The 26,320-nt window shown below is 35.7% G+C and overlaps 1 protein-coding gene across 5 annotated transcripts in view; it reads left to right on the forward strand.

Annotated features, from left to right (window-relative positions):
- Nucleotides 1-6,987: 6,987 nt before the first annotated feature.
- LOC106052374 (protein FAM107B-like) overlaps nucleotides 6,988-26,320 on the forward strand; it is a 54,278-nt gene continuing 34,945 nt past the window's right edge. Inside the window, exons 1-2 of one of the 5 annotated variants that reach the window (XM_056027472.1) lie at nucleotides 6,988-7,292; nucleotides 10,592-10,732. The gene's annotated coding sequence lies outside the window, so the exon portion shown is untranslated. Of the gene's footprint in view, nucleotides 7,293-10,591; nucleotides 10,733-16,531; nucleotides 16,670-21,404; nucleotides 21,561-21,600; nucleotides 21,877-26,320 lie in introns of those variants that run through there. The other 4 variants (XM_056027476.1, XM_056027475.1, XM_056027473.1 and 1 more) reach the window with 4 other exon arrangements.

Raw genomic sequence — 26,320 nt, forward strand, 5'->3', positions numbered from 1 at the left:
CCATGTAAACAATATCCGCCTATTTCGATTTCTTCTTAATTATAAAAAGCCTGGGTAAAAAAAAAAATAAAGTAGATCTCCCAACACAGACACCTACAGTTGTGAATGTGTGTCAATAGGGGCAGTAATACACTTTTTTTATATAAGATTTTTTAGTATAAAATATAAGTATTGTCTACTCTAAATAGATGCGTTTCTCAATGTACAGTTTAGGAAGTAGAACAATAGGCAGTCCTCGGAGGTAGCTACGTTAATGAAAGAGGGCATGTGAAACTAAAGACGAGTTAGACGACAAATACATTTTATGCTAATATCGATGAAAACGAAGCTGTAAGAAGGTCGGGGAGATCTCAGGATTTCAAAACAAAAGAAAAAGTCAAGGACCGGTGTCCCATTTTAATAGATCAATTTTTTTTTTTGCGACATAGTAGACATAGTTTACTGCGGGTACCGTGGATAGAATGCAATTACTTTTTAAAGAGCGTCTTTTATTTTTATCATGGAATGACAAGGGGAATCACTCTTTAAGTAGCTTTGAAACCAAATCATGTTCAACAGCATTATATAATACTCCGACACGTACACCATATCCAAGATGTGTGGTTTTAAATGACCATTTTAACACAATGAAAGGCGCTGCACTCACGAGGAGCACTTTTTAAAAAAGTTTTTTTTTTTATCGTTTAAAAATTGTATCCACTAAAACGATATTTTCCTGGTAAAAATCTTCGACCCAGTTGACCCACTTCTTGTTGAAATGAGCTGCGTACATAACTTGTCTCAAGATAACAACAACAGCAACAAAACACAAGACATTTAAAAAAGCGTATATATGCAATCAAAGTATCAGAACAAACAGCATTGATAACAAACAATAACGATTCACTTTGTTTTCTTTATTTTTTGTAGCCAGCCTTGCATTTCAACACAACTTATTCTTAGAGATTCAAGATGATGCATTAGGTTTCATCATCTTAATCAGAAAGACACAAAGATAAAGGCACATTCCTCGTTCCATATGCTAGGACAAATTTGTACAAATGCTCTTTCTTTCCTAGCGCTATTAGAGCATGGAATGGGTTGCCTGAACTAGCCAGGAAAACCAGTGACTTGGTAGAATTTAGGTCATTGGTTAATATGCATGACTAAATGCATGACGCGTAGGACGTAATTATCTTTTTTTTTTTTTTTTGAAGTAACGTCTGTACCATATAAGATAAGATCTCGGTGTCGATGTGCTCTGAACTATTGCTTTCGAAACCCCTTTGCATTTTCCTACTAAGTCTTAAAGAGCTGTTAGCGGTTAGAGTATATCTAGAACTTTTATTTCACATACATTGTTTCAGTTATGTTCTTGTGTTGTTGTTTTTTCTTTTAATAAAAGAGATAGTTTAATGTAAAATGTAAATCCACTAATGGTCGATACTGTTACTCTATAGCCTCCTCTTGGCAAACAGATTATTTAGCGTCGGGTGTACATTTTCCCGTTACAATCTATGCATTTTGCAGATCTATTTTTAAACCGATATCATGAAGATAAGATGTAAACCTCAAAGTAACTGATCTAGAGAAATATTATGTACAAAATACGAAGAGTTGGGATCAGACTTCATACAAGTTTAAATTCCATAAGACATGAAACACAGAAGGTGGAAATAACAAATTAGCTGCACTTTCTCTGTCAAGTATTTTACCATAGATATGTGTACTTTTTTTTTGAACCTGTGAACTTGTAGATAGCTAATATCCGGTTTTACCGATACTTTTTTTTATATAGATAAACGAAGACCTATGGGCTTATGTAAAGTAAAGATTAAACTTCCCGGAATATAATTACTGAGCATTAACATACAATATTAGTTTTAAAAATAAAAAAATTGAAACTTTTTAGTTTTACAAGATCTTTTTTTTTTCACACAGACTCACGGTATTTTTTTTATCCATTTGTTTTGCAATTCCGCTACAATCTTCTAAAATTAATCATTTGATTGGAGCGATAGTGTTAATAAATAACCAATATACAGATACAATGGTCTATATATTTAGACCTACGACATTTGAACTTTAAGTATGTAATACAAGTTTATCGTGTTGACCCGATACCTTGAATATTACATTTTTTTTGTTAAATTTATGCATCTTGCGTGATCATTGCACTCTAGTCTAATATTCTTTTTGCTCATGTGAGGGAGAAAGTTACCACATTACCTTAAGTTGCTTTGTCTCAGATGAAGGAACAAAACCCGAACTACTGGCCTGAATAGCACAGTCCACAGCAGCCCTTTCAAAACTGAAAATAATTTGGAAAGACAAGGATTTGGCCCTCGCACCAAAATCAGACTGATGCGCTCCCTGGTCATGACCACATTTTTATATGCTTGCGAGACTTGGACGCTGACTGCAGAGCTAGAGAGGAGGATCCTAGCAATGGAATTGAGATCCTACAGAAGGTTGATTTTTTTGGTACTGATTCGTGTCTTGTCTATGACAATGAATAATTGTGTAAAGTTTCAACTTGATTCGAAATGACGAAAAAACATGCACAAACTTTTTACCAGACAAAGCTCCATCACCTTGCTAAAAGGGCATTTTTCCTTTTGCAATCCTCTTTTTGGATTGTATTTTCGATATTACGGAGAAGCATGATGAATAGAAATTTATATACAACTGAATAATTTAATCGATGCCAAAAAATCTGGTTTATTGCGCTTAAACTGTACCAACAAAGCTCTTCAAAAGTTTAGTCGAACGCGTTTTTTGGTCCGAAGTGACGAAGCGCTTTCTTGTGCCTAAATCTTGTTTTAATAGATAGTATAAATACATGCTAATCGGCAATCAGCAGACGTGCCCTCGTTTGCTAGATGATTGTGTGTGTAATTAAATCTATGAGTTCGACTGCTCCTCTTCAACTCTTGGCCACCTACGAACTGCAGTACCACGAACTCTCTTTGTTATTAAGTTGTTTTTTTTCCATTAATGCTTAATTCTTGTAACTTTCATAATCAATTTAGAAAAAAAAAAGGTGTAAACATTAAAAAGTACTGGTGAATGCAGAACTATTGTGATTTTAGCTAAACCTAATTGTTTCTTATATTGTTTCCTCCCTTATATATTGTAGTAAATCTAATGCAAGGTCTCAATGAAAGGAAGGAGGTAGGCCTAATCATTGACGATGTATTTATTTAGAGCTATAAACAAATAGTTAGACATGGACTTCAGCTATCAAGTCACAGGGAGTAATGTCTTAAGCTCTACAAGTCCTACTTAACACTAGAACAGACTACCGACATACTTCCCATTGTCGCTCCAGGTCCTCCAAACAGTTCACTGGTATTACGCAGGACGGAACTTAACCCCAGACAGTTTAGAGTCCCATAACCTGCAGATCACTTCAAACAAATCTGCAACAATCCATCCTGTAGAATCAAAATGTCTTATTCTACTCGTGTTGAACGGTGCTCTGGTGCGCACCATGAGTGTCGGCGCAGGAGCGGAGTTACAACAATATAAAAACTTCACCTGTCAGCGTTACCAATACTTTCATTATCTCCCTTTGTACTAGAACTGCACATATAACAAAGTTGCCCATCGCTATTGGAATGCATTAAATGTCGACATTTATTAATAACCCCTGCTCTCCCATTTAAAAAAAAATCAATTCTACTTTAGGTTAAGACATTTATTTTTACATTTTTCTTAATTTTGTCGTGTTATCTATTTTTTAAAACCGTTCCTCTCTATCAAATATTTCTATTGTAGAAAAAAAAGTTTATAACACTTTTGAACAAACATATATTGTTTTTATATGTTTAACAATTGGGACGCGGTGGTCGAATGGTTAAGCGCTTAACTTCCGAATTTGAAGTCCTGGGTTCGAATCCCGGTGAAGACTGGGATTTTGAATTTCGGGATTTTTAGGGCGCCCTTGAGTCCACACAACTCTAATGGGTACGTGACTTAAGTTGGGGAAAATAAAGGCGGTTGGTTGTTGGGCTGGCCACATAACACCTTGCTCGTAAACCGTTGGCCAAAAGAAACAGATCATCTGCCCCATAGATCGGAAGTTCTGAAAGGGGAAACTTTACTTTTATGTTCAACAATGATATGCTTGGGGTATATTTATTTTTTACACACAAGAATAACGATAATCCCTGTTATATTATTTTTACATTTTTTCTTTTCAGCTTGCAAATTCTTTCTGGGAAGAAACAAGAAGGAAACACCAAAAACCCGATGGAACACGGTTCTCGAAAACGGCTATAATAATTTTCCTAGAAATTAGACGGTTTACGTATATCTTTGGACAAGAATTACTAGTTAATTGTCTACACAGGGAAAACTCTGTTTTGGCTGTTATAATTTTTCAAAATATTACTTTTTAAAAAGTAATTAGGTCTAGAGGTAGTCCTATAGACTATCTTTATCTCGAACACATTTATATCAGATGGAATTCACATATGTATTCATTAAATAGTTAAATAGCTAAAAAGACGTTCAGGAACATTTTGCGTACCATCTTCTAAGTCTGGATCTAAAGGCACGTTGCCCTGCCTCATCGTGGCGCTCGCGTGGAAACGGCCATTAGAGGAAGTGGCTAGGCTAAATGGGTAACAACACAGGACTCCGGTGGGGATGCCCACGGGTAGACGAGAGTCCACCCAATGCACGGGCGGGGTTGTAATAAAGTCCCCACAAACCTGTCACCAATCCATGCGCTGTTCCTCAAAGGGACCGTTACATAAATGGCGGGTCCCGCACAGTTAGCTTGGTACATTGAAGGAAAATGGCAGAAGATCCCGGTGTATTCTCGGCCTTCGGCCGTGTCTAGCCCACGCGTTGGGGGCCAAATGCATCGGTCAACAGCAATGCTTTACATAGGCATTGTCTAGGGTCTCTCCCAAACAGAACTGTGTCTTCACACAGGTTTTTTTTTTTAATGTTGGACGTCCAAGCAGGGTATTTTTTCAAACTTAGGGCTCGAAGAGCCTTCGGCTCAGCCCTTAGACATCAATAAGGATCTAAAGGCTCGTGTTATTTTTGTGACGGTAGGCCTACGCATCGGTACTGTGTACCGGCAACTTTTTTCAATGTGGGGAAAAATTATTACTTTTTTTGGGGGGTAATTCTAAGATTTATTATTAATTATTTAGTAGTTAAAAGTTAGGCAATCCATCAATGAGTCATCATCATCATCATCATCAAACTCCATTAAAGTGAGGGCTTGAGAGACTCAAATCCTCTCTTGCAAAAGCCCTGGACAGAAACCCTGCTGTCTTGCGTAGTGCATAAATGTCGCCATACAGGTCGAGAATTTTAGGTTTCCCAGACCTGTCGAGACGGAGATCAGCAAGTCTGGGGCAGTCAAACAGAATATGAGGCATGGTTTCCTCTTCTTCCCCGCAGCGGGGGCACCTTGAATCAAAATTTGGCCATAGCCGCGAGAAATATGAGCCAACAGGACAGTGGCCTCACTCCACTTTCGTGGATTAAATCCTGCCCATACGAGCGAGTGGTTCAATTAACTGATCTTTCGATTGATTCATAGTCCAATGTTCATGTCTGGACTGTTTTTCACTGCTCGCTCTAAGGGGCAACCCAAATCTCCTCCCCCTGGAGGAACCCATACCAATATTCATCAATGAGTACCGGCACCTATTTTTTTTTTTAAATGTTCCATTTTAAAAAATCTACAATTCCTTATAAATAGTTATTAAGAGAAAATTATTCACTAGTACAAACGTTTATCAGCTTTATAAAGGAGGAATTGTCTTAAAAATCATTTTTATTACTTGTTTCATCACAAGTTTCAATATAACAATTTTATTAGCGCAATTAACAACACCGCAGTACATGGATATGAAAACTTTTAAAGTTGGTAACACCAACACGGAACGCTTTTAATTTTGAACAAGTTGTTAAAGGGTAACTCCGATGGTTTTGACAATTTTTGATATAATATGTGTTTTGATTTATAGATAATGAATATATTATTCTTTTTTTTTTATTTGCAAGAATAACTTAGTAATTGATGTTTTTGTGACATAATTTTTCTGCGCATCCAAAACAGTCAGATTTTCACTGAATTTCTGTGTGACGTCACGACGGTGCACTCAAATCCTATTGATACTCATTGATAGGGAGGCGAAAAAGAAATTATCTTTGATAAAAAAAATTTTTCGTTATTACATCATTAAAATACTTTAAAAGAAATTTCTAATGGTGTATAAATTATGACTGTATGTTTGACCGTAAGAAAATTATGATTTTTTTGTGCTGTTTCGACCTAACATTGGTTGACATGGAAAAAGTGATGAGAGAGCTTGACGCTGGCTCAGCCGGCGAGACACACCCCCAAGTCAAAAGTTAAAAAGTTGGAATTGAGTTTCGTAGACGATAGATCTACTTATTAAATAAGAAATTTAATAGTAGATCTAGTATTCGTAGTAAATTTCTAGCTCACAAATCTGATTTCATTTATATTTATGAACTTCAGTTGTTTAAAATGTCTCAGTAGTATCATTAATTGAATTCTTTGGCCTGGAAATCCAATGTATTGTTGGTACTGCACCTGGTATTAACTTCAATTTTTTTTTTAAATCCCATTTCCACAGCAGTGAAGTTGCTGAAACAGCTTCTCTCAAAATGGTTTGAGCATAAACAGGAATTAGCTAATGCCTTTGTAAAATATTTGCTCTTCAGGCGAATAAATTTTCCCCATTTTCCCTTTAAAACTTCATCTCTTGGAAACAAATGAAAAGAGACACTAATTTCTGTATCAGCATACTTGCTGATTTTATCTTTGTGATTGGAACTACTGCAACAAGCTGAAGAACAATATTTAATTTTCTTCAAGTAGAAATAGAGGTTTATAAACAATGACCGATTATAAATCAACGTGGAGACTAGATCTAGCTGTGAAGCGTAACAATAAATGCGATCCGATAGGTCTAGATCTAGACTAGAGAGTTTATCGATAATATAGGTCTAGATCTATATTTAGCCAGCACCTTCGTGACGTCACGTTTTTAAAAACTAAAAACATCTCGCAGAACCCCGTTTTTTTGGGGGCGTGGAGAATTTTCTGTCTAATTTATTAAATATAAAATTTTCCGAGCATTTAAATAAAAAATGATATAATGTTTACTATTACAACTTTTTACGCAGAATTTAAATATGTCAATAACTAAAATTTGAAAAACTATCGGAGTTTCCCTTTAATGTTAGCAACAAGCTAGATCCACAACTTGAACAAGTAGATCTAGAATCTCTAGCTCTACGCTTCTAGATTAGAAGTACGTAAACTAGCCTCAAAGTTTCATACTTACTTTAAAAAGATTATCGTCTTACGTCTAGTAGATCTAGATGAGTAGATCATGAATCATGATATGTACTAAGTAATCGTAGTTCTCTATCTATTCAGACTATAATTGACTATTGACTATTCTGTATTTCAGACTACGTCGTCTATGTTATTTTATGTAATGTTTAGTATGACTTATTATTCAAATCATTGATATGAGTTATGAATATGACTATCACTAACTGACTAAGATTGAAGAAGTTAGATCTACTAAGAGAGAAGAACTAGTATTAAGTAGATCTAGTAAGTAAGTGTAAAAGTTTAAGTTTAAACTAGTTTAAAGAGTTAGACTGAGACTTTTTCTTTTACTGTGAGTGTGATTATACAGTGTTACGTGTAAGTCTAAGAGTGAGTAAGTCAGTAAGACATCACACTCTATCACTCAGTATCAGTCTATGGTACTCTTTATATATATCTATTAAATTATTAACTCTATAATAATTATAATAAAATAATCTTTATTGTCCGTAAGCCGTAAGGAAATTTGTCTTACTATTTGTGCACTACACCAAACAAAACACTATAACTATAAAAAAACAAAATGTACATTCACACAGACTCACTCATAATTTACATGTGAATAGTTTATATAAGATTGTTTCTATTTAATTATTTGATTGGCAGAGGAACAAAATAGTGTTTTGTGTCTGTTTGTCTTATTTCCTATCGGTGTCTTGTATCTCTTTTGTGATGGTAAAATCACAAAATCCTGACCCAAAGGGTGATTTTTTTATTTCTAGAATCTTTTTAGCTTTTTTTTATGGATGTTTGTCTCAAAGAGCTGCCCAAATGGGGTTTGTTTTTTTCCAATGACTTTACCAGCATCATTTAGGATTCTATGAAGTTTATTTTTATTTTTAATGCTCAGATTGCCATACCAGGCAGTGATATTGAAATTTAAAATATTGCAGATGTGAGCGTGGTAAAACATAGCCAATGCCTATTCGCTAACATTAAACGAGGACAGTTTTTTCAGTACGGTAATCATAATCTTTGCTGCCCCTTTTTGCTGATATAATCAGTATTTGCAGTAAAATTTAGTTTATTGTCTAGGATAGTACCCAAGGTATTTACAAGTTTGCACTATTTCAATAGTCTATCCATCTACAGAAACATAATTTTCCTTTTTTTTTCCTACAAAAATTGATTATCATTTCTTTGGTTTTTTTTTTGACATGTATAAACTAATACTAGATGACTACTAGACTAGAGTAGTAGATCTAAAGTCTATAGATTTTATATTACAATATATTAATAATGGCCTGCTACAATAAGACTAGAATCTACGTGGGATAAACTAGACTAGAATCTATATTTAAAAAAAAAATCTAGTCTAGATCATAGCAGATCCATCTTGATGGTAGATCTAGTCTAGTTACTAAATCCGAATCTTACTAACACTAGATCCATTTTACAGTTAGATCTGTATTACTATATATAATATAGATCTAGATCGACTTGTCTACTAACAGTAATGTAATGTTTACCAGTAACCAGTGGTGTAGCAAGCTACCCTTGGGATTGGACCCTGGTTAAAGCAGATGCTGATGACCCCCCCCCCCCACACACACACGCACAATAAGACAAATTTAGTGTGTGACAAAGAAATTTGAGTAGTCTGTATGTATCGCTACATTATTTACCAAAAGACATTGCAATACCAGTAGTATAGGCCTACTTTTTTTGTGTAAGTAAAAGTAATAACTGATTCAGTTATTGTCATTCTTCAATATTAGTTTATATTACAACTATTTATTAATAGTGTCTTAAAACTCAATTTTCTACCTTTTGAGAGTACTAAATCATAAATGACTAAAAAGTTTTCCACCTAAATCAAAATGCAAGAGGATTCTGTGTGTGTGTGTTTGTGGAGATAGTTAGCATGATTAGCCTCTTCCTCTTCCCTTTAAAAGTTATAGAAAGCTAGCATACTTAATGGAGAAAGTACTTGTTTTAAAATTATAAAAATTTAAGATTTTGTTATCTTTTCTTCCTATTAATCAAAGTAAGACTTTATTTTGTGATTTTTTTCTTTGCCACCTTTTCATATTTTTTTTCTAATTGTAGAATAAAATAAAATTTTTATAAAAAGTTATATTTCACTTCAGAACAATCTCTTTCATTATATTTCAATTACTTGAAATACATATTAGATCTAGTATTTATTCAAAGAATCTTTTATATTCCCCAAGTGGATGGCTTTAACCATCCCAAACATTTTATAATCAAATTTTCTATATTGTCACGTTGCATTTTGAAGAGAGCTGCTTTGCATTGTATCTTCTCCACAATTATCTGACATCAGAGGTGCCTACAAATCTATCCAACACATCACTAGGGCATAATAATAATTTTCTTGAGTTTAATACTTTCAGACTTAATTGAATATAATACTTCTTGTACAATTACAACTTGAAAAGATTATAATTGAAAAAAAAATACAATAAAGATACAAATGATCTAATAGTAATCCAGTTAAGAATAAACACACATCAAATAAGGACTAATGACTATGAGCAATGATACAAGCGATACACTATACACATGTGTGACTAGCCCACTCTATCTCTTTTGGTTTGTACACTGGAGTGTGACACATAAATATTGTTCATGACTTTTTGCACAACTTGACGTAGTTGTATAAAAATGTTAAAACTTTACTGATACCTTACTTTTAACTATATTTCATTTGTTACCCTTCTCACCTCTTTGGCTAAAACTAGAAATAACATCTCTGAAGGAACCTTATCAGTAGCGTAGCTAGGGTGGGGGGAGGGAGGTCCAAATTTGAATATCCCTGCGGGCCCCCACTTGAGGGGGACCCCTAAATGAGTGTCCAAAATTTGTTTCTACATTAAATATTTTGTCATTATATCATGTCATTGTGTCGAATGTCAAAATGCAGGGGCTTCTAAAGAGGTCAAGCCCCCTGGGGCCCCCAAATCCTTAGCTACGCCACTGGACCTTATTGAGGACCTAAACTATTTATGTCATGTCTTGCTGTACACTACTGCTTAAACTACTGAGTAAAGAGCATAGGTTCTGATTTGGTATCAGATTTTGATTGCTTTTTCAACTTGTAGTGATAGAAAATAAAAACAACAACAACAAACACAACCATTGATTCACCAGTGGACGATATATTTCTAGGCACTAGTTTTGTAGTTTTCAAAAGTTAGGAAATTTTATTTGGTCTTGGTGACTCATTGAAAATAATCTTTTGAACTTAAGGTGGATGATCAAGACTACACCTTTCTTCATCTATGAAATCAAAACCATATTCTTGCTGTTTTGGATATCACATCACGCATCTAAAGTATTGAATTGGTGATTGAAAAGTATTATCAAAGAGAGTATTTTCAGCATAGACTGGTAAGTTCAACATATACTATCGGAGATAAAATTAATATTATTTGAGATAAAAAATTTAATATTATTAGATTATAACATTTTTTAAAATAAAAGAGCTGTATTTTTTAATGCTAGTTATGATGCTGCAATAATGGTTTACATTTTTTTGTTTCTTATAATGGCTTGAAAATGAAGCAACTAGTTGTAGCTTTACAAAGAGAAAACATTTGATAAATTTGATAAATCTTTAATTCCTATTAACACATTATCAAGATGTGAAATTTTTCACATACATGTATAGATTAAAAAAAACAGAATTCTTTAATTTGTTCCAATTATCAAGCATGTATTGAATGTTGACTCAAAAACTGAGATCTGTTTACATGAACATGTTATTTTTTTTTAATAATCCTAGAACTTCAAAGTTTATTACAATTGCAAATCACAAGAGAAAAACACTTTTCCTATGGATTCATAAGAAAAACAAGAAAACACATAAATTAAAAGCAGTTGAAGTGTTCAGATATCTATTTTGCCAAGGAAAAAACATTTTCTCCATATAACATGAGTACAAAGGCATGGAATAGGTGTGATTAATGATACATTTATTGATAAGAAATGTTTAGAAAAGTTTTTTTGTTTTTGAACTTTTTCTTTTATAAAGATAAAAAGCTGATACAATCTATCTTTTTTCTTTTTTAAATAATACTGCAATAGCCATTGCAGACGGTCTGTAATTTAGATACATAAAAACAATTCCTTGAATCTGCAAGAAAGCTGTTAAGTTAACTATTATGATGGGATGGAATGACTTCATTTTCTCCAAGTATTACACTTAATTAAAAGTACTTCATTGTTTTAAGTGCAAACTTTCTATGGCTTATAAACACAGATAGCGGCTTTGTTGGGTGCTCAAAGTGTTAAGGATTGAGTACAGTGATGAGGTAATCCCTGAATAGCAGACTTTGGATGTGGTGCCCACTTGAACCTTCTGAAACAAATTTTGTGTGACCTTCTCCAGCTCATGTTACTTGTTGACTTGACTCCTGATTTACTGCTAGGCGGGATCCCTGTCCTGGTGACAGACTGGTTTTATTTCCTTTCAGCTAATGAGATGATATGGTCTGAGTGGTACATTACATGTACATTTAGATACTTTATGAACTGACAAGAGAGCATAATCCGGTATTAATAAAAATCAAGTTTTTTAATTGTGTCAGTTGTCTCCCATTTCTTTCTACAACAATGTTGTTAAATGGAACTATTTTCTGAAAATACTTCTAAAACCCTTACTTTTCTTTGTACCCAACATGATATCAACAACATACTAAAACAAGTCAGTATCAACACAGATTCTCCTGTAGCTAATGCATTAGGTCGTGTTCTCCAATCTTAACTGAAGCATATCAAGGGCGTGTTTCGCTGTCTGTTCATTTCGGTATCTGGTTCAGGTCTTGACAGGCCTTCTCAGGAATCGGAACGTGTATCCGCCCCTAGATCAGCAGAGATTCAAAGGTTCATTTCTAGTAGCATTTTCCCTCCGCTTCTGTTCAATGTATCCTGGGGTCATACAGACGGCTGGTGGATGGAAAATTATAAACAGTACTCGCTGATGAAAGTGATAGCAGCAGGCTTTACTTACTCTGGTTGCGCTGTATTTATTTTAACACAGCGGTTCTCAAATAGATACAGTTTTGTACTTTTATTCTAATTTAAAGAAAATAGTTTTGATATTTTTTAAAAATATTTTTTTTAACATTCAATCATCTTCTTAATTTTATCTTTGGAAAATTGTGTCTTTTGACTTTGGCGCATATTGAGACTTCTGCTTTGAATTATTGCTAGATGTGTTTTACAAACACTCATATACGCATAATGGTCTGGCAATACCAGAAACTGGATCTATGTTCCTGGGCTAGATTTTAATTTAAGAAAATAATATTAACCCGTGAACTTAATACGTTGAAATTAGAGTTCATGCAGCTGGTCTCAGAAATGTTTGTCAGTACAAAAAATCAGAAATATGTTGTTAATATCATTTTAAATTTTTAACCCTTATTATAGTTGGTTATTTAGGCCTATAGCTTTTATTCGCGTTGTATACAGAAAACATTAACTCAAGAACCTTACTCGACTTATGCTCGTCTATTAATTCTTTTGTAAGTTGGGCCGCGTCTGTAATTTATTAGAGCTAAATACTTCAAGCTTTACTGTGTACGTTCCATGTCAGTGTCTTCCTACTTGCATCGCACAATGGGCTAGGCTTAACTTTTCGCTTAGCTTAATGAACGCCATTGCTGAGCCTAAGTGCCACTTGAAACGAAAGGTTCAGACATAAAATTCCACCAATACAAGCCTGCAAGAAGTATTCATGTCTAAAAGATCATCGGTATAAGCATACAAGAAGCAATCATATTTGTAAAAATGTCTATTTAAAGTAAAAAAGAAAAGCTTAATAATTTGTCTTTTCTCGCCTAGCTGGTAGGCCCTGTCTCCCAGTGCGTTACTGTTTCATGTCTGATTTTCTTTGAAATCACCTTGAGCCCAGTGCTAAAGTTAACCACACTTACTATCCAATGTTTATATTGTGAGCCAAATGTATCAACCCTTTCTCATTTCTAAATTCTTGCCCTTACTAACCTAGATCTAGTTTGGGGAGAGACCCACGTACATCCTGTTTGAGCCCTGCTGGCGAATTAGTACTTTTTTAAACGAAGTTCTTTTCCTACCCTACCCCCGACCTAGTGAAACCTAGTTGAAGCCCTACTTCAAACAAATCTGTCTCACTCCCCTAAGTGTATCCCCCCGCCCCCCATCTCGCTGTGAGAACCATTAAAACAAAAAACGTTGTTATTTTTTAAATGAATTCATTGTAAGAGCTTATAAAAATAAACCCACGTGTAAATCCTTTGTACCGTGGTAAATGTTTACAGAAACACCTTGAAAGTTGGTGTTCATTGGTGAGAAAGTAGGCGCTGGAATGTTGTTTTTTTTTAAAGCCGGGATCTCAAATTAAAGGGTTTATAATAATAGTCTCTGAAAACTATGCATGTAACGTACTGTTTATAGTCTGCTTCTTTTTTTTTTTTTTTTTTTTTTTTTTCAATAGTTGGAGTTCCCAACAAACTTAATGCTAACATTTTGTCATAGAACTTATGCTTTCACCACATAAGAAAGCGTCGTTTGGAAAAAAACACTTCTTAAACCACGAGTGTACAGAAGGAAAAACAAGAAAAACAACAAAAAATAAATATTTAAAAACAACAACAACAACAAAGCTTATACAACGTGTGTTGTATCAATTTGTTTTAGATTTGTCATGTAATTAAATATTTGTAATAGATCTAGACAACAACAACATCTGCAGGATTTGAACTATGTTTACCAATTGATGTTGTTTAGCGCTATTTCCTGCTTCTAGCTTTCTCAATACACTATGATCCAATCACTTATCTGGACCAGTTGAGAAAAATTGGGGGGGGGGGGGGGAAGGAAGGTTTATCTTGGTGAATTCTACCGTAATCGTTTTTAAAACAAATAACAAAAAGTAAGACCTGAATTTGAACTCAAGATAGAAGTTTATATAGTATGTATATTTATTGTCTTGTTCAAGCTTACTTTAAATCGGCGACCCATAAAGGGGACTAATTTAGCTTATACCACCACTTCAGTCAAGTACAATTTCTTTCCCTTGTCCGAGATACCAAACAAAATAATTAAGTACCAATAGTTATTCAACCTAATGGTTAATGTTTTAAATTGATTTTTGTGTTCTCAGGTAAAAGAAATGATTGTGCAAAATTTCAGCTTGATTCGAAATTGGGTGTCAAAGAAATAGCGTGTACAAACATTTTACCAGAGTGAGTTGGTATAACCTTATTAAAAATACAATAGAAGCTTAGATTGAAGACGTTTTGATACGTTACCCCATATTATCCTTTATTGTCTTTCCCGGCGACTCTCCTGTTGTGTTATTTTGCTCGACCTCCTTTTGTTATTAGGCAATAAGAGTCTCAACAATGTTATTGTCTCGTCTTCAGCATCTTCTATTTTTAAGTTCATCTTTTGAAACCCAGCACAACATAGAGCTGTTGAAGTTGTGCTCAACTTTGGTTTAAAAAGGTTGATGCGTGTCCAGCACACCGACAAAAGTCTGTTTTTGTTTTATTGATCCATGCTGAGGCAGGGTATTTGTTGTACGTGCTTTTATAGAGCAGTGAGGAAGGACTTTATAATTTATACTTCTTATTTTAAGCTTTATCTGGACTCGAATCCGATACTTTTCGTAGGGCGCTACTTTTCAAGAAGTGTTCTATAAACTGAAAATAATCTTGGCTCATTTTAAGACATCTAGTCTAGGCACGACCTTCTTGACTCAGAAATTTTAATATGACTATCATGTACTCATTGGCAAATATTGCGACTTTCCCGTTTTAAACCAATATCGGCACAAGATAACGACACTTCAGCTTTTTGACACTTCAGATTTGTTGCTTGGTCACAGCATTTTTTCAAATCTTCGCCTTGCTCTAGCTTGGTACGGTATGCATTACTTGTTGGCGTATTTGACTGACACACACATGTAAACATGACACTCGGCTTCAGATAAACATGACGGTAGAGTATCAATCGTAATACTTGCTCATTGTGCCTGGTGGGCTTCGTTGTTTCAGTTTTTTTTTTTTGCCTAAGGGAATGAAACGAAATGTTTGTGTTGTGACAAAATAATGTCTATGCAACAAATATTACTAGAGTAAAGCGTATTAATATTATAAAAATAAAGAATTCGTTTCTTGAAGAAATTAAAGTTCACTTTCAACCAATGCTTCTTTAGGGGTAGCTGCTGTTTCTATGACTGACATTACCGAGATAATTATGCGGCCAGTACGTAGTTACAAAGCTTCATATCAACTTACTCTGTCTGGTAAAATGTTTGAACACGTTATTTCTCCCAAACTCAGTCGGATCAGGTTGATACTTTGCACAATTATTCATAAATCAAGAAAAAAAAATAGTCGATTAATTACTGGTTATTAATTATTTTGTTTGATACCAACAAGGGGAACTAACTCTCTAGTATTCACAGATATGGTTGAATATGTCCGGTTTTGTCTCCTTAAATAATTGTACACGTTATTTCTCCCACACCCTTTCTCGGATCAAGTTGAAACTTTATACACTTATTTGCTGTACCCAACAAAGCATGGATCAATAAAAAAAAATTAACCGATTAGTTAATTAAGTATTGGTAATTCATTATTTTATTTGATATCGAAAAAGGGAAATAACTTCTACATGCGTTTTTTTAAAACTCAAATTGAGTACTATTGAATTGTTTTGGAAATACTAAATGTTAAATGAATTTTCTGTTAAGGTTTATTCTTTTCCCTAAGGAATGATTGAGTTAGTACTTGAGAACATCAGTTCGGCATAGGACGTATTTGAGAACATCAGTTCGGCATAGGAGTGCCTTGTTGTCACAAATACATCTCTTTAACTAAAATACAGTTCACTTTTATTTACAATTTACAATTATTTACAATAACATTTATTTCAGCTGTCTTATGTATATTTCTACAAATTGTACACATCCCGTAGATCAGATAAAGCTTAAATATACTGTTTTTTTCTGGTCTTTGAAAAAGATTGGAAAAATGTGCAGCCTATGTAAACTACAAGTATAGACTAGCTCTGTGTTACTTGGCTCTTAGACTGTGAATGATATTGTCTTTACCGTTCTCATGCTAACTATAAATCAATCACGTCTGTTCAACTAATGGCTTATCGAACCTGTCTGTGACTGGAGTTATGCTAACTAGACATGAACACATATATCCAGGTTAAGCTCCCGACAGATTTCTTAAGGGATTAATTGTGGCTGGGAAGACTGGGAATTGTGAGTGTATCTGAAATGAAACATTCCATATTCTACTGATATTGTTTTTCAATTGATAATGTGTAAGTATATGTTCATGTACCATAGTGTGAGCGTAATAGCAGTAATATAATCAGATTTACCTACACGTAAACAAACAGTTCTGTATGAAACATGATCCAATTAATATTTGACTCTATCACTGCCCGACGTTTAAGTCAAATGGTCACCATGAAAAAGTGTACATTTTACTTGAGATCACAACCCAATTAACATAATAAATGTATGCAAACATCTTTGATACATTATGTTTGCACTAAACAGAACAGTGAGAGAGTCAACTTATACCGGTACAAGTGATGATGTATTTGGCTTATAGACAAGGCCTGTTACAATTCTTCTCGTGAGCATCCATCTGAGGTCAAATATCGCGCATATATTTGTGTGTGTCTGTAGGGCTTTGGACATGTATCAACCTCCCTTATTCCAAACGCTTCTCAAATAATTAAAGTTTTTATTAGGTCCATATTGAAGTTTTCATTACAGCAATTAAAATGACGTTTTCTTAAAAAGATAATTCAAATAAAAAAAAAGGCTTGTAAATCACTGTACTATACTGTTATATTGCCAACAGCAAATAGCCTAAATGTAACCTACACAACTAGGAAGTTAAGCGTTCCACTTGACGAAATTGGCGCATTTGTTCTTATCAGTGAATGCTATCTCCTGGTTAATCTAAAACAAAAGAATCTATCACCAAGGACGTCTCGTCTGCTTTCTAGTGAGACTGTACAAAAAACTACAACCTGTCAGCCATGTCTGGCTAATGCAATTTGCTGTAAAAATGAACAGTTTATATTTTATTTGTTTAATTTTAATGACTCTCAACACAAATGTAGCTGACTTGCTGAAAAGTAATGTCAAAATAACGTTTCACGTATGTCATCATTGCAGCCTTGAACCCATAACCTACGTATGCATGTATCACAATATATCACAATATATGGTCTGCGGCTCAGCAACACACACACACACATTCGTTAAAGAAGACCTTATCATTGACCCGCAACGTCACTACCTGTGGGCAGTTTAGACCAATAGCTTATTGCCATGTTGTACACATGTGACGTGGCAACGAGCTATTGGTCTAAATTGCCCACAGAGTGTGACGTTGCAGGTTAGTGTTCAGGCCTTCTATTACGACTGGTCTCTCCCCAAAGGGTTATTGTTATTTTTTTTTGTGCTTCCCTATTGGCCTAATCTCCTATAACGACCGTTTCCACCCGAGCACCGCGGTGAGGCTGAGAAGCATTCCCCGGGCATTACGTTATTCACCACATCTCAACTGGAGAAGGGGACGTTGCACGTTTTTGTGTCATTTCTTTTTTTCCCACCTAGAAGTCACCGATGACTTTTCTCTTTTTTTTTTTTTTTAAACATGGTTTTGCGCATGCTTCTTGTCTGGCTCCAGTTAATTATTTAACCTACATGTATGTACTTGGTGAAAAGTTTCTTAGCTTGGACTATTGTGAGTTAACTTAAAAAGTTTCCATAAGGAAGCGAAAAAAAAAAGGAACTCTTTGTGTTCTATTACTAACTGACGATTGATTTCCTCGTTAATGTCATTCGCTTGGTGGGAAATCTTGTATTCAGTTCCTGTTTGGAAAGAAAAAAAAACATTCTTTTCTTTTTATCTTCTAAAATTCAACCCATGGCATTCCGACTCATCCACGACTTCTACCTTTGCAAATTAATGTTGTCTTTTAAAGAAGTATGTCAATAACAACAATCATTTCTATTTGTTCATTATGTGCACTAATAATTACTACAATGTGTTCAGTCTCTAAATATTGTATTGTTCAGATGCTCTTTGAATTATGAATGTAATGAACTTTTTCTTCGCTAAACATTCTGCAGACTTGGTTGTACAATTAAAACACGTAGCTCTCTCCCCTTGCCATAAATGTGTCCTTCACAATGTCTACCTTATGTGCTCTCCGGTACCTTCTGTCCACCGTGGAGTCACTAGTTCAACTGTTTTTAGTGACCACTGTCAAGTGCAAATATTGACCCAGTGTTTTTAACAAGTGCTCTTTCTCTCACTCTCTCTCGCTTGTTTCTTCAAGTTTTTCTTCAAAGAAAGGGTTGTTCATAAATGACGTCGTTTTGTGTTCGTTTAAAGGTCGGAGTGGTCACTTGTTCAAAGGAAAATTCAGATGTGTGTTCTAACTAAATAGACTCCAGATGCATTTTCTAACTAAATAGACTTCAGATGCATTTTCTAACTAAATAGACTTCTTATGTATGGTCTAACTAAATAGTCTCCAGATTCATGTTCTAACTAAATAGACTTCAGATGTATGTTCCAACTAAATAGACTCCAGATGCATTTTCTAACTAAATAGACTTCAGATATATGTTCCAACTAAATAGACTTCTTATGTATGGTCTAACTAAATAGTCTCCAGATTCATGTTCTAACTAAATAGACTCCAGATGCATTTTCTAACTAAATAGACTTCAGATATATGGTCTAACTAAATAGACTTCAGATATATGGTCTAACTAAATAGACTTCTTATGTATGGTCTAACTAAATAGTCTCCAGATTCATGTTCTAACTAAATAGTCTCCAGATTCATTTTCTAACTAAATAGTCTCCAGATTCATTTTCTAACTAAATAGACTCCAGATGCATTTTCTAACTAAATAGTCTCCAGATTCAAGTTCTAACTAAATAGACTCCAGATTCTTTTTCTAACTAAATAGACTTCAGATGTATGTTCCAACTAAATAGACTCCAGATGCATTTTCTAACTAAATAGACTCCAGATGCATTTTCTAACTAAATAGACTTCAGATGTATGTTCCAACTAAATAGACTCCAGATGCATTTTCTAACTAAATAGACTTCAGATGCATTTTCTAACTAAATAGACTTCAGATGTATGTTCTAACTAAATAGACTTCTTATGTATGGTCTAAGTAAATAGTCTCCAGATTCATGTTCTAACCAAATAGACTTCAGTAATTAATTATTTTCTTTGACTTCAAAAATGGAAATTAATCATTCAGTATTAAGAGATATGGTTAAACATGTTGGGTTTCATTTCTTTAGATAATTGTACAGTTACTTCTTCCACACCCTTTATTGGATCAAGTTGAAACTTTACACACTTATTTATTGTACCGATACCTTACAAAATGACACAATTATTTATTGTACCTAATAAACTTTTTAAAAAAATTAACCAATCAGTCGATTTATTATTGGTGCCGGTAATTAATTATTTTGTTTGATATCGAAAATGGAAAATAAATTCTACATTATTGAGATATATAGTTATAAACCTTGATTTCTTTCCTGAGATAAGTTTTAAAGTATTTGTATATTTTGCTTAAGTATCTGGTTTGAGGTTCTTGCTTTTAATTTCTACTAGAATTCTCTTTCACCCCTCCCCCCCCCCCCAAGCCTACTAACTAGACAAAGTACGCTCAAGCGTGCCGGTTATCTTCACTAGTTTGGACTATTTGAATACTGGTTGAAACCTGAACGACTAGTTTGATGAGGTCTTCAGTACATTCTAGATGGCCTAGAAATGAATGACTCCGAATTGAAATGAGACGCGTGCTGACTCACTTAACACAATAATATTATAATGAAGGCGTTTCTTCCTAGTGGTTCTCATCCAGGCGTTACTTGGCAGAGAAGGAGAAGCTGGCTATATCCAGATCTAGTTTCCTTTTTTTCCTTGGGATCTATAGGGCAGATGATGTTAAGGTCATGTATTTCTTTTGCCAACGGTAAACGAGAAGGGTGTCATGTGGCCAGCACAACGACCAACCGCCTTTACTTTCCCCAACAAAAGTTGGGTACCCATTAGAGTTGAGTGGACTCAGGGTTGCCCTAAACATTCCGAAAATCAAAATCCTTGTCTTCACCAAGATTCGAACCCAATGCCCCTCTCGGCCACCTCTAGTTTATATAGATGGAAAGAAGAAATGATGGCATAGCTATTAGTTTTAGAATTAGAAGTGTTAGTTTATGCTTTGGTCGTTTGACTAAATGAGAATTGGATTTTATGATGTTGTTTATGATTCTTTTATTTTATTTTTGTAAGAAAGTCGGCAATCTTGAACTTAATTTCTATTAGCATGTACTGGTGATATCCACAAACGTTATTGCTTAGTCTGTGGTAAGAGAAATGACTAACTAAAACTAAATTCTTTTGTATTGTATTCTTTGAAAGTTTCGTCTACTAAGTCCAGATTTATTCCGCTGTTGACCTGCTTAATACATATTTTATGATGTTCTTGTAGATCTGTTGACTAGCACGCTCTAGATGTCTGTTGCAGGCCTAGATCTGTCCTATGACTGTTCCAGTTTGTTGACAAGATTGCGAACACTGAGTTATTCACGTCGAGGAATAAATCAACATATAAGTGTTTCAACTTTTCTCAAGTGCATCTAGATCTGGTAGCAAATAAATAGGCCTGCATAAATAAAACTAAGCAAGCATGAAACAAAAATAGGAATTAAAAACATCACAATTTAAAAGAAAATAATGACAGAAGTGATAATTCATCCGGTGATTGGGTCATGTTTGGGCACTCCTGTCATGTTTGGGCACTCCTGTCATGTTTGGGCACTCCTGTCATGTTTGGGCACTCCTGTTATTTTCCATTCAGTTTGAGAAGGCTCTGCAACGTTCATTCTTGTCTCCAAACAAGAGAGGCTGAAAAAAAAAAAAACTTCGCCTCGCCCAGGTACCGCGCACTATGCAGCGTGCTCCGCGGGGCGGTCTATCGCCTAGATCTTGCCCCCCCCCCCTTTCTAACTAACGGCATAGTTTTTATAGAATGTTTTTCCCCCCTTTGCTCTATTAAAATGTGGGTTTCGTGAGATAGGAAGGATATATACCACACACAATTCATTCCATTTAAAGTGAAATTCCTCTACATAAGGATAGTCTGGTAGGTACGCTACTAATCAGGCCTACAGTTCACGTGTCTTTCTGTGGTGTTTAAACCCGTTAACGTGTCCATCGAGTTGTATGTGTGCGTAGATGTGTGTGTATGTGCCATTGTTTGCGACACGAGACAGCTGAGATCACGGCTGTCGTTCTCTGATATACACATGATGTCAGGGCTGTGGATTAAAAACGCATTAGTGTAAACATCCACGGAATGTTGTTGCATGCTAGTTCAAGAAAGGATTTCTTTGATCGCTTTTCATAACCATATGGTGTGTGCAGACATACACACAAATTCATTCACAGGTTCTGACCTAGTAAGTCTATAGATCTAGATGTAAACCCAAATCTATACAAGTCTATTTTGTGGACTGCTAGCACATTTTTGTATATATGCACACGACTTATCTGTAACAAACGGCGTAAATTGTATCAATATATCTAGATAATATAATAATAGATTTATTATATATATATATATGTAACTGAACCAATAGATCCTAAGCTTGATGTCAGAATTTTATTCTGAAATAGTTTACTTAATTTTAATTAGAACACTAAGATCTACCTAGACTTCGATCTTCTTAACCTGTAAAGCTTTTGTTACTCAAGGAGGGAAACAGAAGTATTGCCTGGGTAGCATTGAAAATGCGATATATGTTTACTTTGTATTTCTTAAGTCACCTTCACTGCTGACCGTAAAATTGTAAATTGTTCCTTTTATTGTCTTTTTTTTTAAAAAGATATTTTTCATTTTTATCGTGTAGTCCTATGGAACGTTAATGAATCCTTAAATTAGCTCGAGAAATGCCTTTGTTTATGTTTGAATTGACCGTATGTAGGCTGCAGTAGGCATAGATCTTGATTCTTAACATAAATTAGGGAAGCCCTGATCTTAAGGCATGACCTACTTGTAATGCTAGTCATATTTTGGAGCATACAAAAAACAACATGTTTCTAAGTTGATCCACATATTTCTAAGTTGATCCACATATTTCTAAGTTGATCCACATATTTCTAAGTTGATCTAAACCCCGAATGAAACCGTCACTAAATAGAACGTGCTAGGTTTAGCTTGAAGTCCTACTAAAACATGATTCTAGTCTTAGACTTATAGATGTAACCGATAACTTACCTCTGAGCACGGATGGATAGTTGTTGTTTTTTGGTCCCATGTAACCAGAATTTAGATGTCACTAGGGTAAACTATAGATGTCTGAATAGCAGTCAAAACTGTGGTTTAGGTTTAGACACAATGACTGCTTATTCAATGCAGGATTTTGTACCCACAACAAAACCTAACACCAACGTTTCTAATGATAAGATTGAAGCCATTAGAACGTCCAGTTGTCAATACAAACAAATGGTAACTATTTGTACTAAATTATGTAGGCAGATGTCTTCATATATTGCTAACTACACTAAGCGTGGTCTTGTTAGAAAAATCTTAATCAACAATACAGCAGGTTTTCAAAAACAGTGACATAATGAGGGGAGGGAGGGTGGGGCAGCGCCCCTGGCGCCGGAGCTAAGTTGACGCCAAAATGGATATTATATATAAGATTTCTTTCTTTCGCTACATTCGTTAACTCCCCTACATTGAATGTAAGATTGTATTGCTTACTGGAAACTGCTTTTACAAATATGAATGAAGTCGTACATAATGTAGAGACACGAGGAGGGATGCTAACAGGCCTTGCTGCTCAGGGCGCCTGGCAACCTCGATACACCACTTTTCAAAAGACAAAAATAAAATACAAAGAATGAAACGATATTTGATAGATGAATGCTTACCTAACGTTAAGTGTACACTTAATATATGGACAGTTGCCGCCAAAATTCTGGCTGTTACACCATTCACCACAGATACCTGTACACTGTGCATGATTTCCATTCCCTTCCATTTTCCACGATTTACCCCAAATCTCCCTCACACTGTGACAAGAACTGATTTAGCGCATTTCAAACTTTTGAGACAGTATAGAAATGCACCCATAAAACAAAATAGAAGTCAGTTCCCTTTCGTCTCATATACTTCCACAGTTCCAAGGGGCAGAAGTACAGTTCGTTTCATTTCGTTGTTCACTATCTAACGAGAACGCCATTGGGCCATCACAATCGCGCTAATAGTGTTTGTGTGTGTGTGTGTATCTAGCAGGTTTTGGGCAAAAGTTTCCATTGGAGCAGCGTGGATTCTTCACGTTCTGTGTGACATTTCTTTCCTTCTAAACTTGGATGTGTACTCGGCTCCCCCATCTTTATGTAACAGCCATATTGACGTATCTAAAATTAATGCATCCAATATTCCACAAAGCCACTCGCCGTTTACTTCCACGAGCCTCTCTATGGCGCCGACGATATTCTTGTTCTGGATGTAGATCTCGTTTAATCTTGGTATTAGCTCGGTCTGGCGCCAGTCTGCGATACATTGGGTCGATACCTCCAAGCCATCGTGGATCATGACGTCATCGCCACTGGCGAAGTGTGACGATCAGTGATTGGTGTGATGACGTCACCCACCTGTCAATTTTCTTCTTCTTCATCGTTCTCATTGTTATGTTGGAGTGTTCATATGACTAGACCAATACATGAGATGAACTGCGCAGTGGTTTCCAAATCAGGGAGCTCTCCATATAGTTTTCTTTCTATTGGGGTGATTTGGGGCCAATGTCTTATACGGGCCTCTTGGTAGAGAGAGCAGTTTTGGAGGACGTGGTCGGCATTTTCTGGTGATACTCCACATGGGCAGATTTCACTGGTTCCAATTTTGAGCTTCCGGAACATGTGTTGTCGCATTCTGTTGTGTCCGGTCCTGAGTCGAAAGATTAGACGTTGGTCTTGTCGGGATACCTCCAAGCCATCGTGGATCATGACGTCATCGCCACTGGCGAAGTGTGACGATCAGTGATTGGTGTGATGACGTCACCCACCTGTCAATTTTCTTCTTCTTCATCGTTCTCATTGTTATGTTGGAGTGTTCATATGACTAGACCAATACATGAGATGAACTGCGCAGTGGTTTCCAAATCAGGGAGCTCTCCATATAGTTTTCTTTCTATTGGGGTGATTTGGGGCCAATGTCTTATACGGGCCTCTTGGTAGAGAGAGCAGTTTTGGAGGACGTGGTCGGCATTTTCTGGTGATACTCCACATGGGCAGATTTCACTGGTTCCAATTTTGAGCTTCCGGAACATGTGTTGTCGCATTCTGTTGTGTCCGGTCCTGAGTCGAAAGATTAGACGTTGGTCTTGTCGGGATACCTCCAAGCCATCGTGGATCATGACGTCATCGCCACTGGCGAAGTGTGACGATCAGTGATTGGTGTGATGACGTCACCCACCTGTCAATTTTCTTCTTCTTCATCGTTCTCATTGTTATGTTGGAGTGTTCATATGACTAGACCAATACATGAGATGAACTGCGCAGTGGTTTCCAAATCAGGGAGCTCTCCATATAGTTTTCTTTCTATTGGGGTGATTTGGGGCCAATGTCTTATACGGGCCTCTTGGTAGAGAGAGCAGTTTTGGAGGACGTGGTCGGCATTTTCTGGTGATACTCCACATGGGCAGATTTCACTGGTTCCAATTTTGAGCTTCCGGAACATGTGTTGTCGCATTCTGTTGTGTCCGGTCCTGAGTCGAAAGATTAGACGTTGGTCTTGTCGGGATAGCTTATAGTAAGCATCATCTTTCTTGTGATTTGGATGGGAGCTCGTCCATTTCTCATTTATTTTATCTACAATTAATTTCTTCATTTCTTCTGGATAGAGTGCAGAGTTTACTTATGAGTTTGTTCTCCCACTCTTGGCGAGTGTGTCAGCCTTCTCATTTCCTGCTAGTTGTATGTGAGCTGGTATCCATTGAATAACAGTTTTTTTTGCTGTTGTGGTTGAGCTTTGTGAGTGCTGTTCTGAGGTTTTTAATATAAGGGGAATCAGAGTTTTGCAGGCTTTGGAGGGTTGTTTTTGCGTCTGTTAGAAAGACAATCTGACTGTGAGGGGAACTTGGATGATTTGCTAGCATGGTAGCAGCTAGTGCTAGTGCTTCCCTTTCTGCTCTGTGACTGTCAGAGAGCTCTCCAGTTGCAAAGGATTTTTCTAGTTTTCCTCCATCTGGCCATTCGATAAGTATTCCAGCTCCTCCATTTGTGGTGGCTTTATGGGATGAGCCATCCGTGTAAACTCTGATCCACTGATTGCTAGAGTAATTGTTATGTAGAAAACAGTTCACTATTTCCTTGAGCTCTGTTGGTCTGTAATCAGATTTTCTTTTTATGTTTTCAATATGGTCCCTTATAGTAGGAAGAGGGCTTTCGTCCCAGGGTGGAGATTCATTATAGTGTATCGAGGATTCCAGAGTAATTTTTTCAAGTTGGTGTTTCTTTTTTAGGTTTTGAGATTCCTGTATGAAATTGGTCCTTTTGAGACGGTTTTTACCCACCTGTCAATAATTTTGACGATGTCAGCGGTCAACAATCATGGAAAGCTTTTCACATTCACATTAGACTTTATGAAAGGGTGTTTGTTCACCTATATTTTCCAAATTTTTAATTGCTGAGTATCGTCCTTAATCTTGGGAATCCAACACATTGCCATGTATTATCAATAATTACTTGAGTGCTTTTGTTGTACAAATCTAGTTGTGAGCATAATGGAACCAGGATGCTGGCTTGGGAATGTATTGGCACTGTTTTAAATGTAATTGAATTACACATCAGCTCGTCCATTGTATTGTATATTCAAGAAATCAGGAGCGCGTAGAG

This window comes from Biomphalaria glabrata, chromosome 4, assembly GCF_947242115.1.
Source record: "Biomphalaria glabrata chromosome 4, xgBioGlab47.1, whole genome shotgun sequence".
NCBI lineage: Eukaryota > Metazoa > Mollusca > Gastropoda > Planorbidae > Biomphalaria > Biomphalaria glabrata.